Source organism: Tenrec ecaudatus, chromosome 14 (genome assembly GCF_050624435.1).
Source record: "Tenrec ecaudatus isolate mTenEca1 chromosome 14, mTenEca1.hap1, whole genome shotgun sequence".
In the NCBI taxonomy this organism is placed as follows: Eukaryota; Metazoa; Chordata; class Mammalia; order Afrosoricida; family Tenrecidae; genus Tenrec; species Tenrec ecaudatus.
In genome coordinates this window covers 41,263,426-41,286,361 of record NC_134543.1, presented here as the reverse complement: position 1 = coordinate 41,286,361, position 22,936 = coordinate 41,263,426, and the positions used below count along the sequence as shown (strand labels likewise).

General features: G+C 42.8%; 1 protein-coding gene and 1 long non-coding RNA gene across 3 annotated transcripts in view; one reads left to right on the top strand and one right to left on the bottom strand.

Moving 5' to 3' along the window:
* WDR89 (WD repeat domain 89) overlaps nt 1-2,041 on the bottom strand; it is a 58,964-nt gene extending 56,923 nt beyond the window's left edge. The window contains exon 1 of one of the 2 annotated variants that reach the window (XM_075532352.1): nt 1,943-2,041. The gene's annotated coding sequence lies outside the window, so the exon portion shown is untranslated. Of the gene's footprint in view, nt 1-1,562; nt 1,734-1,942 lie in introns of those variants that run through there. The other variant, XM_075532353.1, reaches the window with a different exon arrangement.
* LOC142426812 (uncharacterized) lies at nt 1,763-12,700 on the top strand. Its single transcript, XR_012779759.1, has 4 exons — nt 1,763-1,884; nt 6,388-6,451; nt 9,487-9,663; nt 11,098-12,700. It is a non-coding gene; the product is annotated as an uncharacterized LOC142426812 (long non-coding RNA).
* Nucleotides 12,701-22,936: the final 10,236 nt, after the last annotated feature.

Below are 22,936 nucleotides of genomic sequence, written 5' to 3'. Positions count from 1 at the left end.
CTGACTGGATGGCAATGAGTTTGGGTCGGGTTTTAAAATATTGAGTCCTACCTCTAAGAGCATTCCAGGTTAGAAATGTAGGAATGTCTTGTTTTTATCTATGCCATTGCTACCAAATAAAGACAATGTCCCATATGTAGAAAGCATCGTAAATATAGACCATTAACATATTATAAGGAAAAGGTAGGAAGCAGCCGCTTTAATTCCCATTTGTAGCGGATGGTAAAAGATAGAGAAAAAAGTAGTTATGACTTTAGGCTAAAACAAAGATAACTTCATAATTGCACAGGTAAAAATACAAGGTGGAAGAAATCCGCTCAGAAAAGCAGTTACATGGACTGATCTACTTTTGCTTTGTGCTCTCTATACCAGTCGAAAATTAAGAACACAAATCAGACAAATAACACTTCTAACCTCACAGGAAATTATGTCCTGAACCTTGGGCAAGCAGTAAGTGGACCACAAAGGCTGAAGAAGGTATTTAACACTAAAGTCTCGGCTTGGATTTGAACTGTCAATCTTTTGGTTAGTAGTTGAGCATTTATGGTAACTGGCCACCCAGGTATGCCACCCTGCATGTTAAACACTTTTAGTCTTATTCTGTGCACTACGCTCAAACAATGCTTTAGGAAACCCTGCCACTAGAAAGGAACTGAATACTAGGAACAAGCATTTGTAATCAACGTCAGTAATTTACATTTCTATCCACTCTTTCACTGCCGGCTCACATCTCTAGGAAGTAGACGTGTCTAGTACTGATTTCTGCAGCTGAAGAAGACAAGGTGGTCAGGTTGGAAAGCAGCAGGTTTCTTCCTCTTAGATCATTTTACTTTGAGGAGAGAAAACCCGCGAATTTACTTCCGGGTGAATCCACCACCATCAATTCACTTCTCGCTCAAAGTGACTCTACAATAGGAACCCATAGGGTTTCCCAGGCTGTTTCTTTACGGAAGTGGACTGTCACATCTTTCTTCCACGGAGGGGTTGGTGGGCTGGACCCGCTGACCTAAGCAGTCCAATTCTATCATTACAGTTACTTCCCGGGATGCTGCATTAACTTTTAAAACCGCAATTCAGTAAGCATGGGAGGAGCGGTATTTTTGGAGTGGAACCCACATTTAATTTTTACATACGGGGAAACCAAATGCCATACTCATTCAGAGTTGGCAGACAAAAGGGCAGCTAAGATAGGTCATGGGCAAGTAACTTAATACGTCTAAAGTGTTCGAGTAGTGGTTACTCCTTGGGCTGCTAACCGCAAGGTCAACAGTTAGAAACCACCAGCCACTCCGCGAGAGAAAGGCCGGGCTTTCTGCTCTCTGAAAGAGTTAGTCTTGGGAACGCACAGAGGCAGTTCTGCCCTGTCCTGTAGGGTGGCTAAGTCGGCATCGACTCAAAGGCAGTGTTTTTCGCGTGAAAATGAGATCAGTAGTTCTTACAGCTTTTAGAGAGAGGCGGATTGAGGTAATAAACGTGAGGTGCTTAATATCCCTGTAAGGGCTAAACATTAAAGAATGTCTTTTCCCCAGTGAATAGGTGCTTTCTTGTCTCTCGAAAATCACCAAACCCAGACGGTAGCTACGGAAGGGGCGGGCGGGCCGGCGGCCCAGGAGTATGCGTGCCTTGGCTTCTTTACCAACACTTGTCCGGCATTTCGTTTTCCGCAGAATAACCCACAGAGCTGCTGGGGCCGGGTCACCCGCAGAAAGTATGCCCGGAACGGAAGGGGCGGGTTGACTACCAGGCATCCGCTGTGTCCTGACTCCGCGCTCCAAGCGCCCACGCGTGGCGTGCTCCCCTTCGGGCGGCACTTCCCCAATCGCCCGCCCCCTCCAGCGACCCTGGCGCCACAGGCTCCACGCCGCCAAGGTACCAAGACGTGAGGTAATCTAGAGAGGTGCGCCCCAGGGGGTCCCCTTCCCGCCCGCAGAGCGACAGATACCTGACGAGCAAGTGCCGCACCGGCTCAAGAGGCCGTGCTTGTCTAGTGCAGCCGCAGGTACCAGCGGAGACCGGAACCCCGCCTTCTCCTCTCGGATTGGGTAACTAAGCAAAGAGAAAGGAAGTCGATTGGTTAGAAGCCGAGAGGCGAGCCAAACCCGAAGGGGCGGGGAAAGAGGCGGGGCGTAGAGGCGCGAAGGGGGTGGTCTCTATCTCTGCGTTCTGATTGGATGAAAGCATGATGTCTGCGCCTGCGTAGACTCAACTTACGTTTAGCGCGCTGCAAACTACGTTACGTGATCGGAAGTTTCCATTACGTTCAATAAAGCCGGCAAGGGTGAAGCTGTTTCCGCTTCTTTGTGCGCTCTACCTAGACTCTAAGGAGAGTGGGTTTCCTTCAGTTTGCACGCTGGAAGCTTCCACCGAGCCAAGTTCGACTAGGAAAAAATGTTATGGCGAATGGGAGACTTTACTGAGTGTGAGAAATATTTAATATTTTGACTGAAACACACGTGCTCAGAAAGTCTGTGACGCCCTGAGGTGACTGATCCTGGCAGAAGTTGTTGCTGTAATGAGTCGCTAGGAGCTCTGGGATTTGTAGTCTCAGACGCGGTAATTCTACAGCTTTAAAAAGGGTGCTTACTATTAAGTAGTTCATTATTATTAGTAATACACGCAGACTTTTGTTGAAATTTCCGGTTAGTTCAACTGAATTTCATACCCTCCCATTTATCAACGCGATGAAAGGCAAAGGCACTTAGGAAAACTGGAACGATTTCAAAAATGTTTATAAACAAATATTAATGTTGCCAACATTTTACTACCGTCAGGGAAAGCCAATACTAGAAATAACAATTTATTTGTTAAAAATCCAGAATGTTGGGGAGGGAGGGGGAAAAAAAAAGAGGACCTGATGCAAGGGGCTTAAGTGGAGAGCAAATGCCTTGAGAATGATTGGGGCAGGGAATGTATGGATGTGCTTTATACAATTGATGTATGTATATGTATGGATTGTGGTAAGAGTTGTATGAGTCCCTAATAAAATGTAAAAGAAGAAAAGAGAAAAAAATGATTAGGGCAAAGACTGTACAGATGTGCTTTATACAATTGATGTATGTATATGTATGAACTGTGAAAAGAATTGTATGAGCCCCAATAAATTGTTAAAATAAAAAAAAATCCAGAATGTAACACTCCCCTCCTTAACAGTAAAAATTCCTTTTAAGCTTAATCAGCAGGGATGTTCCAATTTAGAAAGGAGGCTAACAATGTCTGTGAGATAAGTAGCCAGAAGCATCATCCCTTTATCTGAGGGGGTTGAGGAGTTAAAGGCTAACGGCCCAGGAGAAATGTAGAGACAGATAATTTCAGAATGATCTTTGCAGAGCCTGCCTTCTTGGAGTATCAGTTCCATCTGGTGACATTGTAAAAACTTGTTAATCTCTTCCTTCAATCATTGTTTTAAAAACCCGATTCTTGTTTATTAACCTGTGAGGGTCAGGACTGAGCTCTGAAACAGCTCGGAGGAAAACATGCTTGTTTTCCTTCTGCTAGCACTTGCAAGAATAAACTTGAAATTTCACAAAGCAACCTGGCCCCTGATTTTGGTTCTGGTGACAGGCTCTCCTGGACCCCTTGCAGTCTGACAATAAGACCCTGGCATTCTGCTCTAAAAACTCAAACTCACTGCTATCCAGTTGATGCTGACTCAGCCACCTTATAGGTCAGGGTAAACTGCCCAGGAGAGTGCGTGGGGGTAGGGTGGGGCGGGACGTTTCTGAGATTGTTGACTCTTGGTTGTTGTTATTGATAAGGTGCCAACCCGTTGGTTCCAACCCATAGCAAACTTATGCACAACAAAACAAAGCATTGTCAGGTTCTGCGCCATTCTCACAATTGGTCCTGTGCCTGAGCTGATTGTTGCAGCCACTATGTCAATCCATCTCATGAGGGCTTTCCTCTTTTTCGCTGTCACTTCACTTTGCGAAACATGATGTCCTTCACCAGGGACTGGTGACTGCTAATAACATGTCCAAAGTATGGAAGATGACATCTTGCCATCCTTGCCTCTAAGGAGCACGCTGACTGTACTTCTTCCGAGACAGATCAGTGTGTCCTTTTAGCAGCCCACAGTGCTTTCAATGTTCTTCACTGCCACCACAGTTCAGCTACTTCAATTTTCCCTCAGTCTTCCTTATTTAATATCCAGTTTTCACATGCACAGGAGGCAATTGAAAATACCCTGGCTGATTGACTCTATAAAGAGTCGATCTTGGGCTGTGCTCTTGTATAGCACAGGCTCAACAGTGTGAAACCTCTCAATAAATTAATCAGAATTCTGATTTTTATTTTATATCTATAAATAAGAAAAAAATGGAGAATGCAAAAAAAAAAGCTAATCTTTATAAAGCCTCATCTTTCCCTTGCTGAGAGGCTGCTGACTTTCAATCTGCTGACCTTTCAGTTAGCATAACTAATTATTGCCACAAATTCTCCCGGGCGTTCTGTTGGATGTTCCTAATTACTAAGTTGATAATAAAAATTTTAGTTGGTAAGATTTTTGTTGTATGAAATAGTCTGATTTCTAGATTACAGTAAAGAATGTTTGAAAAGCAACTGCTGAAATAACTTATCTGTAGCACAGTGGCAAAACTGACCAATCCCCATGTGAGAGTCCCAGAATTTACAATCACAGTTAGCTCTTGTATTAGCTAGGTTGTCTAGTGAGCATCGTATATGTATATATATGCCTTATATCAAGAAGTAATTATATATCAAGAAGATAGCCCAGCCCAATCCAACTCAAGTCCATAAGTCCTTTTGTGGAAGTCACATAATCTCCTGTCAACTTTAGCGAAGGGGGTGGAGTCTACTAAAACAAGTCAAAGTAAAACAGGCAATGCTTTTTGAGCCTTGGAACTGAGAGATGTTCGTGCTAAGGGTAGATGATGCTCCTGGGACTTGGAATAATCACCACAATGGTCTTCATGTTTTATCCAACACCAGCCCTCTCTGTTTGATTAAGGAACAGAAGGATAAAAATTTGGAGACTGGAAACTGTTCTTCAGAAATAATATAAAGTATTATATCATTGTGGGCAAGAACTTATACTTAAGATGCTTTAGTTAGAGAAAGGTTATTGCTTTTTTCCCTATGTAATATGATTTCATTCATACCCAATTATACCTTTGTGTGAACATGGCCTTCTCCTGAGGATTCTGGGAACTCCTGTCTTCCTTCCTGGAGGTGGGGACACAAACTCTCTCTGGGAGACCTTCCTGTGGACAAGCCACATGGAGCCATGTTGATTGAGCCAGTGCCTTGGAGCGGCAGGAGCCGTGTGGAGACCCCTGCCAATGCTGAGATGCTTCCACTGCCAGTGGATCCACAAGACTTTCCACCCACTGGCCTGTGACCTTCCTGCATTCGGAGTCATTGCATGTGTTGCATGAATCTGAAGAGGAATTTATAGACTGGCATTGGACATATGGGCTAATATCGGACTTATGACTTGATCTGAACTGGACTGGGATGTTTTCTTAATATGCTACTACTCTTTGATATAAAGTTCACTCTTACAGATATATGAGTGTCTCTAGATTTGTTTTTCTAGTCAACCTGGACTAACATACCTATGCTAATCCATAAATCCCTTTTCAGACTCATGTAGCTGCAGGCCAGTGAACCAGGAAGCAGGAAGATCACAGGCCAGTTGGTGCAGAGTTGCTTGGATCCAAGGTCCTTGGAAACATGGCAGGGTGTGACAGCTCTCAGGGTTGACAGCACAGTCCTACCAAGCAGCTGCAGAGAAGGGGTGGCTCCCAAGGTCTCTACATAGAAGAAGGCAACACCCCCAGGAAGGCATCATCAGGCCATGACCTGATTGATAAATTGAATTTCAACCCTTCACTTTTATAAAAATTGACATAGGATCATCTACTTACCACAGCTCTGTTAACAACCACTCAGAACTTAATTGGATAATCCTATCAGCCTCTTCCTCTACTTTCTCTTTCCCAGACGCATCTGGTAAAAAGTCACTTGATAGGGGTTACGAAGTCCATGGCTAGAAGAATCCTATCCAGGCATCCAGTACACCAAAGCCCCTTAAAGCGAAATCTTAAAATACTCCATTTCAATGCTTTTCATTAGTATTTTACCAGTATTTTCCTTTATGCCTCCATCTAAGATATATATTAAATACCAGTCAATGAAGGATCAAAAACAATGAAAAATGTGCAGGTATCAAGACTGTTATTAAGAGTACTCAGGTTAAAAACATAAGTGTATTGTGGCTAAACTGCATTAACTGACCTGACTCCTTACTCAGTGGACTTCGAAAGGTTCCCAAAGTGTTCTGTTTTTAAGAGAAAAAGCTAACAATCATTTTATTTGTTGATAATTAATAGGCATATTAAAACAGGCTCCATTCTGGCTGTTAAACAGGTGAATCTCTGAATCATCTTCGCACATCATCATTTGGGAAACAGGAGAAGGGAGTGACTTCAAGGTAAGATAGGTACAAGATTGCCATTTGAGGTGTAGAAAGAGAATATTAGAACTTTTATTTTACTTTTTAATATCAATGTTTTTTCCCATTCTGTGAACATAATAGAACAGTACTATAAACTTTTGGAAATCAAATAGGGCACATACTGAAATGTTTGTTTGTTTGTTTTCATTTTAAATCCAGAGATGTGATGAAAAAAAAATTTTTTTTAAGTCTGGGGATGAGTGATTTATAGGACCTGACAACTGAAGTTTAAAATAAATATCCGGGAGAGATAAGTTAAAGGAAGGAACACAAACATTTTATAAGTACCTGATAAGAAAGAAAACTGGAGAATGAGATTTATTGGAGGAGGGGTGGGAGGCTGAATGCTATTTTTAAATATAATTCCCTAAACAGCAACAATTCTCTTTCCACTCTGTATAAAGTTTTTTTTTTTTTTTTTTTAGTTTGATGGTCAGCTTTTACTGTATTGGAAATTGGAAATGGAAGATTTCGGTGTAGGTTTCAATGATCAATATTTACTGCATTGGAAATTGAACATTTAAAAATGTTTACTTAATGAAACATTTGAAGTTAGCAGCGGAGAATACATGACATGCTAGGAAGATTTTAGCAGTAAGATTAGTTCTGTTTACTTTAAACCAGAGATTGGATCAAGGAAAAAGTGTCCATTTTTTCCCCAGCGTATGAGTGGTCATAATGAAGGTGAAAGATGGGACTGATTATTGCTTGCCTCGGCGTATAATATGTGAACTATGAGATGTGTTAAAATCTAGAGGTTTGCTTAGTAGCGGTGTGAGGTAGCCAGAAACAGGGACGGGGGTTGTCCCTCCTCACGCCTGAAGGCCCTCTGCAGGAGGCTGGAAGGGGCTCAGGTGAGCCCTCAGCCAGCCATAAAGACTAACTGGGCATGCGCCAATTCAAGCCCGAGCCAGCGGGGCCAAACACCTGGCTGGCGCAAACTAGGCCCAGGTGGACTTAATTCAGCCAGCTAAAGTTTTAAGAAATAGTCTTAAATTACAATACAAAGTATTGATGTGCTATTTAAGAAATATTGGCGTAGTGGGTTCTGTGGTTGGCTGCCAAGCACAGGTCAGCAGTTGAAATCTACCAGCAGCTGCTTGGGAGAAAGATGTGGCTTTCTACTCCCAGGATGAGTGACAGTTTTGGAAAACTCCAGGGTCAGTTCCACTCTGTCGTATGAAGTCACTATAAGTCAGGATCCACTCAATGACAGTGAGTGATGGGACTTGAAAAAGTTCATAGAAAAATGGAATTAGAAAATAATGGAAAATGTCCATACACTTTTTGAGGAGCCCTTTTTTATACTAACTTTCACATGCATGCATGCACAAAAATGTGTTTTCTATTATTATAATATGCTATAAAGTACACACTGTACTTTCAGACTCAACTACTGTATCAGTCAGGGGTCCACCAGGAAAACACAACCAGTAGGAGATATTTCTGAGTATCAAGGCATTTATTACAATAAATTTACTATGATTATAAATTCACTGCCATCTAATCCTGTGAACCCTATATCAGGTGAGTTTCCAACCCTGTACTTCTTTACAGGAGTAGAAAGCTCTTTACAGGAGTAGAAAGCCCAGTCTTTCTCCCTGGCACTGCTGAGGGCGGTTTACACCGCTGACCTTGCGTTCACAGTCCAACAAGTACCCAGGACACCCTCGGGGCCCTGGGAGAATGGCTAGGCAAGTGCAAGACCTGTAGGCTGTCCTGAAAGGCGGGCTGCAACTCTAGGGCAGGTATTGAAGCTGTTTATCGTCTATAGGCAGAACGCCATTAGCCAAGAAACCTCAATTCTGCTCTTTGGCCTTTGAACTGATCCGATTAGGCCTGCCGAATTTATTTAAATGAAGCTCCTTACAGTTTACTACTAACCACATCTGGATCAATTATTTGCATAACTGAGGCCTGTCGACCACAATTGCATATCAGTGTATAGAAGAACCTCCAATTGTTCACTTCAGAGAGGCAATTGAGATGTAGCAGTCAATCCAGAGAACCAAGTTTAAGATGTTGTCTTGTGTTTGGTAAAGTGGGTTAGTATGAACAAAGATGTACAGACTCATTCTATTTTATTCTCTCCAGAAAAATACACAGAAAATGAACAACCATTAACCTTAGACTTTATTCCAACCTGGCGCTCTAACTCCTGCTTCATTTGGCTCCTCGGGCCTTGAAACTGCTGTCTTTTTGAAGCTGCGGCCGCCAGTCCCAAGCGCCGCGCATGCCTCCTCTATGTAAGGAGCACTTCCTGGAAGGCTACCAACCCTAGACCGTCAGAAAATGTCAACAAGCCTGCTCTTGAGACCGGAGGCAGGTGGTGGGAGCATGGCCTGTGACTGGTTTATAGCAGTCGTACCACACTACATTTTTCAAGGCAGTAGTGTTCTTTTAACCCTTTCACTTTTAAGACGAATCTTCCCATCATCCCTGTTAGTATAGCCTTAAGAAGTTGGGGGCAAAAACCAGGCCAGCACCGAAACTCATAAGCATGTTAGTAAGACGCACCACCTCGCTGTAGACACGCTTTTCACAGCACCGCTCCAAAGAGGTGACGTGGCTGACTTAAGTGACTGGGCCCTTCCTGCCACTTGGATGTGAAAGGATGAACAAATAGTAACATCGCTGTACTAAATGGGATCGAGAAGTGTGGGGAAAGGCCAGAGTGTGTGACAAACTATAGCATCAGTCTCGGAATCTTTTATTCAATTAAAAATTAAAAGCAGTTTATTTTAAACAGAGAAATGTGGTTAGGGCCAAGGCGAGGAGGTTCGGGTTTAAATAGCTGCTACAAAAGCAAGCTAACTTTTAGGTTCTAAATATGCACAAGTGGAAGAGCTAACGGAGTTACCAAACTGCATTGACGTGACATGCAGACCGTCTCTATCCTTAGGTTTTCCCTTTTTTCATATGATCACCACTGACATATGTGGCAGTATGATGCAAAACTATTGGTGTCCAATATGAAAGGAATCTGAAAGTTTTCCTAATTTCTTTTGCAGGATTTCTAAAAGCATTAGCCTCATATTCAAGTGGCAGTGACATCCCTACTTGAGCCCATCACCCATCGCCTGTCATTTCTGACTCATAGCAACCCGATAGGACACAGTAGAACTGCCTCGTAAGGGTTCTGAGGCTGGAATCTGTACAGAAGACCGACACTTCTTTTTCTTGCAGAGGTAGGTGGATTTGAGCAGCCAGTCTTTTGGTTAGCAGCTGAGAGTTTAACCATTGCGTCAAATGGCCTCCTTCCTCCCTACCTAAGTGTCTACACATTTGTATTTATATGTTAGACTCTCTCTGGCCTCCTGTCCTGGAAAAGTATTTAGGAAAGGGTTGCATTTAATTTTCTAAGTATCATATTAAACTAATTTCCTTGCCAGATATGATGCTATCGCTCACTATGGTAAACCTTATAAAGATGGATCTGATTATGATTGCCAGCACCCTAGTGTCTGAGCAACAATAATATAACACAGCAAAGCAGTCAAGTTTTCTTTCATTTTAATGCATTATGATGATGAAGATTAAATGGAGTCAGGAGCTTGAACAAATTGGAACCAGATGATTACAAATGATCACAGATGATTATTTCAGACTGATGAAATGAAACTTGCATATAGGTTTAGGAAAAGATAAAAGAAACATTACAGTTTCAGTCATGAATATATTAATCTAATTAATCAGAGATCTTAGTCTCAATCTCCTTTAAAATTCAAATATTGAAAATCAATACATGATAGCTTACCGTTGATGCTTCACATTTTACTAATTTTAATAATCATTTCCCAATTTAACGTGTAGCATATAATAATTTCCCCACAATTCTTGCTCCCAAAATAAAAATTACATTTCAAAAAAAAGTATTAACTACTTCTTAAAACAGCATGAGCAATGAAAAAAAAAGAAAATAATCCTTTCAAAGACAAATTCATAAACACCGAGTGTAAGTGGAATATATTATATGTATAATCCCTACCTCAAGAAAGTGCCCTGGGAGGAGAAAAACAAATCTCCTTTCTTTTTATAGCTCTCTCGTTTTCACTCTTTCTCCCATTTTTATTAACTTTTTTTGTTCATTGGGTGAAACTTTACAAAGTAGATCATAGTTTTATAGTCAATAATTCATATACATTTTGTTTTATCTCATTCAGTACAGCCCCCTCAATGTACCATCACTTATCCCCCTTCCACTCCCATGTTTCTGATGTTCATCCTCCTGGAGGGGTGTGTGTGTGGTTATGTGTTGATCGTTGTGATCAGTTCTCCGTCTCCTCCTCTTTCCATCTTTCCCCTACTCTCTTGGTATCGCTACACCCATTCCTGTTCCTGGATTCCATGTGTCATGAGCTCTTATCTCTTATCTGTACCTGTGTACATGCTCTGGCCTAGCCCTCAGTGAAAGATAGGACTGGGGTCATGATAGTTGAGGATGAGGAAGCCTCAAGGAACCAGAGGAAGATTGTGTGTTTCATTGGTGCTATTCTGCACCCTGGTCGACTCATCCCCTGTGACCACTCTGTGAGGGGATGTCCCATTGTCTACAGATGGGTTTTGCTTTCTGCTTCCACCCACCTTGTTCGCAAAAATATGGTTTTGTTTGTTTGTTGCAGGTCTTCTGGTGCCTATTACCTTATCCTGTCGACACCTCATGAGAGCACAGGCTGGGGTGCTTCTTCCATGTGGACTTGTTTTTTCTCTGCTAGATGGCTGCTTGTTTAACTTCAAGCTTTTAAGACCCCAGACACTTTTATCTTTTGATAGCCAGGCACCATCTGGTTTCTTCACCACATTTGTTTATGCACACCCATTTTGTCTTCAGCGATTGTGCCCAGAGGGTGAAAAATTACACAATGCCAGGTTGTTAGAATAAAATGTTCTTGCATTGCGGGAGGGCATGGGCAGAGGCCTGAAGTCTGTCCAGTACCTCAGTGTATTGCTATATAAATATATGTACATAGGCAAATACCTCTATTTTAATGAATTATTGTATTTACGTATATATACACTCATACTTATAACTCTATCCATAGCTTTTCTTCTTAGATCTTTCCTCTGTTTCCTTTTACCTTCTTCCTGCCCCACCATCACACTCATCCTTCTTCCGCCTCTTAGCAATTTCTCTTAGCTAGGTTGCTGTTGCTTCAACACCCCCAGGCTCTCTATGTCCTCCTCGTTGTTGATTTTAATTCTCTCCACAGGGTTTCCAATGACTGTGCTCTTGCAGAAGTAGATTAACAGCTTGTCTCCAAAGCACCTTGGTGGATTTGAACTGCCCAACTTTTGGTCAGCAGTCACACAGAATATGTTCCTAAATATAAATCAAAGTTCCACAAAGATTTTGCTCCTCGTCTTTCTTTATTCCACATCTCAGTGGTTTCCCCATATTAGGCAATAGCACTGAAGACCTTAACTTCATTAAAAACAAAAACAAACAAGCAAAAGACCCTTTTTTGTGAATTGAGTGAAGATGTTCAGAGCAGATCATCAGTTTTACAATAAAAAATTCTTACACATTTTGTTTCATATAATTAACCACAATCCCTTGGATGTATCATCATTTATCCCACTTTATCCCCGTGTTTCCTGTTTCCATTCCACTTTCTTTCCTAATCCGTCTGAAATTTGTCCTGGGTCAAATGCCGCCCTTATGATCTTAAATGATTGATTATTCTAAGGTGTTGATACCTCCCTCCTGTTGTTGTACCCCAGATAAACCTGTCTATTGTGTGACTGGAAACTGAGCCGGGGGTTAGTTCCATGCCAAATTTGAGGGGTGCTTACTATTTATTTTCTTGCAAGTCAACCAGCCTGTCCATTTTTATTTTTCTCCCCAACAGTTTTATGGGCACATATGGTAGTTACATGAACTTTTGTCAGTTTGTGAAGGGGTAGAGTTTAGCCTGTCATTCAGGTTGCGGCATGATGACCTCACTTGGAGGACCAAGCACTGGAGGCCAGATAGGCTCACTTCCTTCAAGATATCACTGCTGACAAGACACAGCGACCTTCGCTAGAGCCTGGGGCTGAAGGAGCCATGTGGAGACCCCTGCCATCACTGAGATGCTTTCACTGCCACTGGATCCACAAGACTTTCCACCCACTGCCTTCATGCATTTGGCGTCATTGCATGTTTAGTGTGAGTCTGAAGAGGAATTTATAGATTGGTATCAGACATAGGGGCTAATATTGGACTTATGAACTTGATCTGAACTGGGCTGGGATGTTTTCTTAATGTATAATCACTCTTTATATAAAACTCTTTCCTATACATATATGAGTGTCTATGAGTTTATTTCTCTAGTCTACCCAGACTAACAGCACATAATTTACATATCATACAAATCCCCTTTCCCTCTCTATCGCCCACCCCCACCCCTGCGCGCCCTTTTGCGCCCCCCCCCCATCCCGTGTCAGTTCTTCCCATTATGTCTCTTCTCTAACCCTGTGCATTCAGTCACATCCTGAGAGAACCCGGAGGGGCCATTTCTACGCACCTTTACTTTTCTTTCTTTTCTTAAAAACAGTTTTATTAACATTCATCCACATGTCATACAATTGAGTAATCAATCATATCAAGAAGAGCTGTGCAGTTGTCACCATATTCAATTCTAGACCAGTTTCTTCTTCTGTGTAGTCATTGGTATTCACGTAGTTATTTTCCCCCTAATTTTGGCAAACATACACACCACAGAACATTCTCCAGTTCCACGTCTATTTGTATAATCCAGCGTCATGGACTGTACTCTGTGTATTGTGTAACCATTATTGACATCCGGCCACCGTGCTTGTTTTCCTGGCCTCATCCAGTCTGCTGGGACTTTGCAACAGATTCAAACCAGTTCTATCTGCCTTCATTTCCTCCCTCCTCCACCTGCTTCATGAAGTCACCAATGTCTTATCTTTTAAGAAGAGCAAATCCTAAAAAAAAGAAAGAAGAAGAAGAGCAAGTCCTAAACTTCCTTCTTAAACTTTCAGTAGACTTTTGCTTTATAGTGGTGAAATAATATGTTTTTTTTTCCATTTTCTGAAATGACAGTAAATTCAAAACCAAAACCAAAACTGCACACTACGACGTAATCCTTCAGAAGGATAAAGGAAACTAGAGAGATGTTAATGAGTGTTTAGAAGATAGAAATTCAATGGAAGAGTGCTACTTGACTCAGTAGAGTAGAAGAATGACTAGAAACAAAAGGGAGAAATGCTAATGATGACAAGCCAAGCAAACAGAGCTGACTAACCTCCAGCAGCTCCGTCCTGGGCTCCAGGCCTGCCGGTCTGCAGGCAGCACCAAGCCACTGAACTGCCCTGTCACCTCGCCCACTCCACAGAGCCTCATTCCTAGGAATACAGAAAAACCAAATAAAGATTCCAGGGAAAAACAAAGGTCAGAGTGCAAAGTTGAGCTCATAATGAACTTTATTTGCATAGGTATAATAATATGAGGGGGCTTCCAACAGTCTTCGGGAAAAAATCCCGTCAACTCTTCATTTCTTCATGAATTCTTGAACCCCCTCCTATAAATGCTAATTAATGATTTAACCGCAACAAAAAAAGTGATAAATAATCATAGAGAAAGGGATGTGCTTTTGTTTTTATGTGCATGAAACCATGGCAAAGAAAACTCTAGCCACGACAGTGGGGACTTTATGTCTACAATTAGGAAATAAAAGCCAACCAATAAGCATATATGTTTACTATGGTATAAATTTGGATGGGCAGCTCGGGGAGTCAGGGCCAGTTGCTTGATGAGCAGGCCTAGGCAATGAGGATGGGTGAGGCAGGGGACTGCTGGTTACATTTAGACTCTCGGTTCTCTGACTTTTAAAAAGGATAAACAGCTATTGCTTTGGGGAAAGGAAAATATTGGCAAAAATCCTCATTAGCGTCCCTGTTCCCTTGTGCTTACCCATGATTATTGTGAGGTGTTGCTGGTTCAGTTCTGACTCACAGTGACTGTGCACCAGTATGGATACTGCCCGATTCTCACAATTGCTGCTATGTTTGAATCCATTGTCGTAGCCACTTTGTCAGTCTACCTCATGCAGTGGTTTCCTCTTTTTCACAGATGTGTGTGAAGTCTCTGAGATGTACTCTTGCCTCCCTCAATTCTAAGGAGCAAGTATTTTTCCAAGACATATTTCTAGTGGTTCATAGTATATTTGATATTTTTGCCAACACCAGAATTTAAATACATCAACTTTTTCACTCATCCTTGTTAATTGTCCAGTTTTCACATGAATAAAAAATAAATCCACTGCGGTTGAGACCATGTGAACTCCCAGTGGCCATCTAGGACAGAGTAGAATGGCTCCCTAGACTAGAATCTCTACAGCAGGGGACTGCCACCTTTCCCTCCCCTGGAGCAGGATATGAGGCGATGGGAAGTTCCATGGGCCTCACAGTAGCATCTTTGCTTTTTGCCTCTTTCAAGAGGTCTTTTGCAGCAGAATTCCCCAATGCAATAATACAGCATCTGAGATCTTAACTACTGCTTCCATATAGGTATTGATTGCAGAGCCACCTGAAATGAAATCCTTGACAACTTCAGTTGTTTTATCTTGCTTCTTGTTCCAATTGTGAGAATTTGGTTTCTATATATTTTGATAGCCGGGCACCATCAGTTTTCTTCACCACATTCGTTTGTGCACCCATTTTGTCTTCAGTGATTATACTGTAGGAAGGTGAGCATCACAGAATGCCAGGTTATTAGAACAAAGTGTTCTTGCGTTGAAGGAGTACATGAATAGAGGCCCAATGTCTGTTTGCTACCTTAATACTTAACATATACTTATGTGTGCATAGATCTATTTCCCTATCGCTATATATAAGTATATTTACATACATATAGGCCTGTGTTTAGACCTCTATAAATGTCCTTTGACTCCTAGTTCTTTCCTCTTTCTTTTTACTTTCCTCTTGTCCCACTATCATGTCCGACCCTCATTCGGGTTTCAGTAATTCCTCTCAGCTACATTGCCCTTGGTCAAGCTCTACCAGGCATCCTATACCCTTGTTGCCCTCAATTTAAAATCACATGTTGTGCCTTTGTCCCTCAGTTTGTTAACACCCACTTCCTTTCCTCTTCCTCCCCTTTTCCCTGTCACCCCAGAACCTTCAATCCCATTGTTTTCTACTCTGGATTGTTTATCCCACCTCTCTTCTCTAGATAAACATTCAGAGACAATAATGAGCGCACACACACACACACACACACACACACACACACACACACACAAAGCCAGAGCACAACAAAGCAACAAAAGAAAACAAAACAAAACCAAAGACAAAAAAAGAAAAGCTGATAAATAGTTCCAGGTCTGTTTGTTGACCTTTAGGAGTGTTTTCCAATGGAGCCTGATGGGGTGCCATGAACTGTGCCCAACGGCTAATTTTGGTATTCCTGGGGACTTCATTACTTTGCTCCCCTTGCTGCTCTGTTGTACACCCTTAGTGATTCTCCCGGTGTAGTGGTGTCAGATCGGGCACTAAGTCTCCAGTGTTGTTCCACATAGTGCTATGGGGCAGTGAGGGACATCGGGTCTCTCGGCAGGAATATTGTCCTTAGGTCTTAGTGGGCCAGGATATGTTCCACTCTCTTTCTTTGCTCCTGTGTGCTCTGATCAGACCTGCCCCTCTCCCCCAGCTGTAGCTTCAGTGCTGTCCTCTGAAGTGCATTCTTCTGGGGGAGGGGGAGCGATTATAACTCTTTATGAGTGTAGAAAGCCTCATCATTCTCCCACAGAGTGACTTGTGGTTTTGAAACATTGACCTTGATATTAGCAGCCTGATGCATAATCAAAACACCACTATGGTTTCTGAACACAATTTAAAGTGTTCGGTGAGAGAAACAACAAGCCCACAAGGAAGAAGCACACCAGTCTGTACACTCTTGAGGGGATCGACGGGCTCGAGTAACAGGCATTAGAAGACGCAAAACAAACAAACAAAAACGTATTGTTGAGAATTAGGGGGGTCAGAGTAGAAACCCAAAACCCATCTGTAGACAATGAGATATCCCCTCACAGAAGGGTCACAAGGAAGGGATGAGTCAACCAGAGTGCAGCATAGCACCAATGAAACACACAATATTCCTCTGGTTCCTTGAGGTTTCCTCACCCTGAACTATCATGACCTCAGTCCTGCCTTTCACTGCGGGGTAGGCGGGAGCATGTACACAGGTACAGATAAGAGATAAGAGTTCAAGAGGCGTGGAATTCAGGAGCAGGAATGGGAGTAGCAATACCAGGAATGTAGGAGGCAGGTGGTGAGAGGAGGGGAGGAAGGGGAACCAATTGCAATGATTGACTCATAATCCCCTCCCACCCCCAAACAGGACAAAGAACAGAAACTTTGGGGGAAGGGAACAAAGGTCAGTGTAAGATATGTAAATAATAAAAATTTATAATTTATCAAGGGGTCATGAGGGGGAGTGGGGGGAGAAAAGGAGCTGATACCAAGGACTCAGATAGAAAGTAAATGTTTAGAAAAATGATGACGGCAACATATATACAAATATGTTTGATACAATTGATGCATGGATTGTTATAAGAGCTGTAAGAGCCCCCAATAAATAATCTTTTAATTAAAAAAAATTCTAAAAGTGTGCTGCAATTCTATTTTTCCCAATGTTATATGTCAATTTTTTTAAGGTTTCACATTTTTTAACATTTTATTAGGGGCTTATACAACTCTTATCACAATCCATACAAATACATACATCAATTGTATAAAGCACATCTGTACATTCTTTGCCCTAATCATTTTCAAAGCATTTGCTCTCCACTTAAGCCCTTTGCATCAGGTCCTCTTTTTTCCCCCTCCCTCCCCGCTCCCCCGTCCTTCATGTGCCCTTGGTAATTTATACATCGTTATTTTGTCATATCTTGCCCTATCCGGAGTCTCCCTTCACCCCCTTCTCTGCCGTCCGTCTCCCAGGGAGGAGGTTACAAGTGGATCCTTGTAATTGGTTCCCCCTTTCCAACCCACTCACCCTCTACTCTCCCAGTATCGCCCCTCATACCACTGGTCCTGAAGGTATCATGCCCCCTGGATTCCCTGTGCCTCCAGCTCCCATATGCACCAGTGTACAACCTCTGCCCTATCCAGTCCTGCAAGGTAGAATTCGGATCATGGTAGTTCAGGGGAGGAAGCATCCAGGATCTGGGGGAAAACTATGTTCTTCATTGGTACTACATCGCACCCTGACTGACCCATCTCCTCCCCTAAACCCCTCTGTGAAGGGATCTCCAGTGGCTGACAAATGGGCTTTGGGTCTCCACTCTGCACTTCCCCCTTCATTCACTATGGTGTGTATGTGTGTGTGTGTGTGTGTGTGTATATATATATATATATATGATGTCTTATACCTGGTCCCTTTGGCACCTCATGATCGCACTGGCTGGTGTGCTTCTTCCATGTGGGCTTTGTTGCTTCTGAGCTAGATGGCCGCTTGTTCACCTTCAAGCCTTTAAGACCCCAGACACTATCTCTTGATAGCAGGACACCATCAGCTTTCTTCGCTACATTTGCTTATGCACCCGTTTGTCCTCGGCGATCATATCATGGAGGTGTGCACCCAATGATATGATTTTTTGTTCTTTGATGCCTGATAACTGATCCCTTCGGAACCACGTGATCACACAGGCTGGTGTGTTCTTCCATGTGGGCTTTGTTGCTTCTGAGCTAGATGGCCGCTTGTTTATCTTCAAGCCTTTAAGACCCCAGACGCTATCTCTTTTGATAGCCGGGCATCATCAGCTTTCTTCACCACATTCACTTGTTCACCCGCTTTGGCTTCAGCAGTAGTGTCAGGAGGGTGAGAATCGTAGAGTGCCAATTTAATAAAAAAGAGTGTATTCATGCATTAAGGGAGTGCTTGAGTAGAGGCCCAAGGTCCTTCTGCCACTTTAATACTAAACCTATAAATGTAGACACATAGATCTATTTCCCCATCCATATATGTATATATATATATTTGCATGTACATGTCTTTGTCTAGACCTCTATAAATGCCCTTTGCCTCCTAGCTCTTTCCTCCATCTCCCTTGACTTTCCTCCTGCCCTACTACCATGCTCCGTCCCCACCTGGGTTACAGCTATACCTCTTCTTTACGTAACCTTACCCTTGATCATTTCCTATCAGGCCTGCCACACCCCCTCACCACCATTTTGGGTCCCATGTTGTTCCCTTGTCCCTGTGTTTGTTAACACCACTTCTTTACCCCCTACTTCCCCCTATCCCAAGTCCCCCCGGAACTGTAGGTCCTGTTGTTTTTCCTCCAGATAGTTCTATATGTCAATTATGATCCACACAGCCGATGCCTTTGCATAGTCAATAAAGCATAGGTAAACAGCTTTCGGATTTTAGTCAAGATCCCTCTGATAACAGCAATGATGTCCTTCATTCCGAATCCTCTTCTGAATCCAGCTTACATTGTTGGCAACTCCTGGTCAGAGTACTGTTGCAACCATGTAACACCTAATGTCATGTGTCTACTTGGCTAGGCCATGACTGCGTTTGTCTTCCATTTGTGATGTGATATAATTATCCTACAATTTATGTGTTATAAATCCTAACCTCTCTCTCTATGTTAATGAGACAGAATTGGTGTGGGGCGTATCTTCAGTTGGTCTACAAGAAGTCATGGCTTTGCTCACCCTCTTACTTAAGTCATAGCCATGTTCAACCTCCATCCTTACACTGATGTGAGAGGAGTGTCCTTGCTGGTAATGTTGCATCCAATATGTGTGTGTGTATGTCTCCCGGCAAGGTTCTCCCTGGCTGTGGTTGCTGCATCCAGCTATGAGAATGGACGAAAGCATTTCACTCCATGCATAGCTGCAGAGCACTGCTGACAGACCAGTGGTCAAGTCACTTGGTTTTGCTTAGGATAAAATTTCATGTAAGATTATCTGGAAAAACAAAACACATGATCTGGATTTAATGGTGGACAGACAGATCCATCTCTGTACAACTGAGTTAGAGTTTCCTAGGTAAGTCAGAGACAATTAAATTACTTAGAGACTGCATTACCAAAGATTTTTCTTCTTTTTCTTGTATTGGATATTTAGAGGAAAAGTTGTAAAGTGTATGTGGGCCACTTAATTTGAGTATGTTTGCCCATAGACTTCTGATGTAACACACTAGCTATTGATAATCGGCTTAGTTTAAATAGTCCTTTTATAAAAAAGAAGAGTTTTATTGACATATAATTCACTTATTAACCAATTCAATAGTTCAATCACATCAAGAAGAGTTGTACATAAATGGCTGCTCTTTGAATGCCCATAGTCTGGAGGTGTGTCTGGTACTTCTAGAAGATAGCAGTAACCGCCCCACGTTTTTCCCTGTGTGATGTCTGTTGGAGCACTGAGACTGTTTCTGGGAAGTCATTTCTGATATAGCATTATAATCACCATAGCTTCATGCTCAGCTATTGAGTTACAGTTCTTTTAAGAAACACATTCGGGGGAGTTGTGGGAGGAAGGAATTGTGATGGCGAATCTCAAGACTGCTTTTTAACAAACGGGAGTTTTAAGAATGTTAAAAATCTATAATGGACAGTTGAGGGATTGAAGGAGCAGAGTCAGGCAAACCGTGAACTCACCAAACAAGGATTTCAGTGTAGATGTTGTCTTTCTCAAATGAACCTAAAGGAACAAGTTATAGTCAAAGTGTGATTGGAAGAGTTTCCCATTATAGTGCCACCGCTGATTACTGCTGCTTGGAGTCCTTTCTTGAACCTTCTTCATAAGCTTTATCGCAGGTGCCTGTTGGACATGACTGCTTCCTGTCAAAAGAGACTCAGAGGACGTGGACACTGTATACCGATAAACCTACCTGTTTTCTTTTGTCTTTTTGGTTGGACGTGTCTACTGCCTCACCTTGATTTATAGGCAAAACCTGGAAAATCTCCCCAAAGAAGTATTTTGTGGTTTAGGTAGGAGCAGCCCAGAAAAGATGTCTATTCTTTTTATTAAAGAAAATCCAATGTGTACAGTTTGTTCTAATCTACACATGTGAATTTAAAAAAAAAGAAAGAAAGAAAGCGAAGCAAAGAGAGGGCTTCTAAGTAGATGCTAGCCTGTCCTGCCACAGGTTAGAGAGTGGCAGAGTCTGGATGACTCTCACAGCAGAGCTCTTCCCTCCAGCTCTTAAAGCTTCCTGACAGAAATAGAACCACAGCACAATGGGAAAACTGATTGGAGAGCAACGAAGAAAAACAGTCTTTTTGCCTGGGGACTGGGAGAAATCAGGACCAGGAAGAGACACTTTTATGTTATGTTCCTCTGTGTGAGTGTGTGTGTGTGTGTGTGTGTGCGCGCGCGCGCGCACACACACACACACACACACACACACACACACACTCAAATTAAACCAAATCAACTAGCGTTTTCAAGGCCTGTGAAAGTGAGAGACAAGCTTAGGGGCAACATGCTGCTCTTTCTTTTTGCTCCCTCTAGAATAGATCATTATTCTATTGATTGGGAAAATAGAACAGACTTCCTCAATCGTTCCTATGCAGTAGACGTGCTCATACCAAGTCCTAATTTTGCCAACCACAAGTGTAAGACACAGAAAGAGCAGCTTCTGCAGATGGCTGAAGAATTATTTCTCTAAAAATCTAGAAGCAACAACTTCCATCTGGGTAGAAAATCCACTGTGGACACACAGTGGGAGTCTAGCTATGACAGCCACCCTGTTGAGTCCCCACAGCTCAGTGGTGGTGGTGGGAGATTTTACAGCCAAATCTCCTCCTTGGCTCCATTTGGCAGGAAACCCACCAATTCCTCACTGCTCGGGTTCTGAGGTTCATCCACAAGCCTCCCCAGCACCAGCAGGTGCCCTTTCTCTGTGTCCACCGCCACAGTGACAGTGATCATGGAAAAGACACTTGAGTCTTGCATTTCCCTGAGAGTGTCTTCCCAAATGCATCTCTCCTAGATCTCTAGCTTCGATTTGTGTTGTGTTTTCAAACAAAACAGTGTGTTAGCTGTTGTCACCTCAAAGTGCTTTCTCGGCACCTCTCCGGTCAGGGGATCCAGCCCCTCACAAATCATCACAGGCCTGGCAGGCGCAATTGTACAGCAATAATATATAAGGATTATAATAGAGTCCTAGAGAATAAGAGAGAGAAGAGAGAGTGAAATACAGGAGTTAGACACATTTCATGGTAGCATGCTCACCTCCTGGATGGCCAGATCTCACCAGAGAGGGCAGGAGAGAGAGCTCTTTATTTCTAACCAAGGCTTATATATCTTTGGGGGTCGTGCAAGCCCCCTAATTACAGGTAAAGACAGATGTCACAGGAATGGGTTGTACTGTAGGTAATAAGTAATTACAGGGGGACCATCTAGGGGTATACACGCACTGGGAAGGGGAGGGATTGGGGGTACACATGGCAAGATGAGGGGATCCTAGATTGAGGAAGGCAGCCTAACTTTGGATGTCACTGAGCAGGTTTGACCTGTTCTGAGCTCTCCATGGAAACAATTACTATCCTTATCACTAAGGAGTGAGTCCCACCTACAGTGGACCAGACAGTAGTCTGATGGCTGAATGCCTTCAGGGAGAATATCTCTAAGCATCTGACCTCCCACCATGTGCTGGCAAACAGCCTCTAATGTTTGGCATATCTTGGGGGAGACAAAGCTGGGGAAAAGTCTGTACCCCACACTCTCCCCAGAATTTACCCAGGAGTAAAGAGACCTTCTGGGATGGCGTCAACCTCATGCCCACCCTGAGGTTTGTGTTGTTTTCCCATAAGAATCAGACATTTCTTCTGGGAAATGAGCAGCTAATGATAATGAGCACAAGGAAGGAGAAAATATTCTAAAATTGATAGTGGTGATGGTGACACAACCCTTTTTTAATAGTTTAGACATTGAATTGCATGATATGTGAGTGATGTATCAGTCAAACTCTTACACATTTTTAAAAAAGGAACCAAAAATTCAAATAAAAATTTTAGGTATTTTTTGTTTTCCTTCTCTTCAAAATCTTAAGGAAAGATGTCTCCATCCTGTTCCTCCACCCCACCCCAGCCTTCCTCGACATTGGGGTTCTGAGCATTGCTGCTGTCTTCTTTATGTTTTTCTTTCTGTTTCCTCTTCATTCTTCCAGAAAGCACAGCTCTCAAAGTGACCAGCACATAACCAGTTACTGTTCAGTAAACAGACCAAGGTTTTTTCTCTTCGAGGTTGCCTCCACAATACTCCCCCCACTGCTGGCATATGGCTAGATGCCCCTGAAACCCGAAGAAGGCCTTATCAGGCTGCCTGCTCTCCTGAATGTAGTTGGGGCATCAACCCCCCACCAGCCAGCCCAGCTCTCCCCTCCCCCCTCCTCCGTGGAGCGGCCAGAAAGGGGGGCCAGCCCCTGTGTCATTTCTCAGACAGCAGCAGTGGGACTACCCAGGATGTGAAATGCTTGGAACATAGCATTTATTA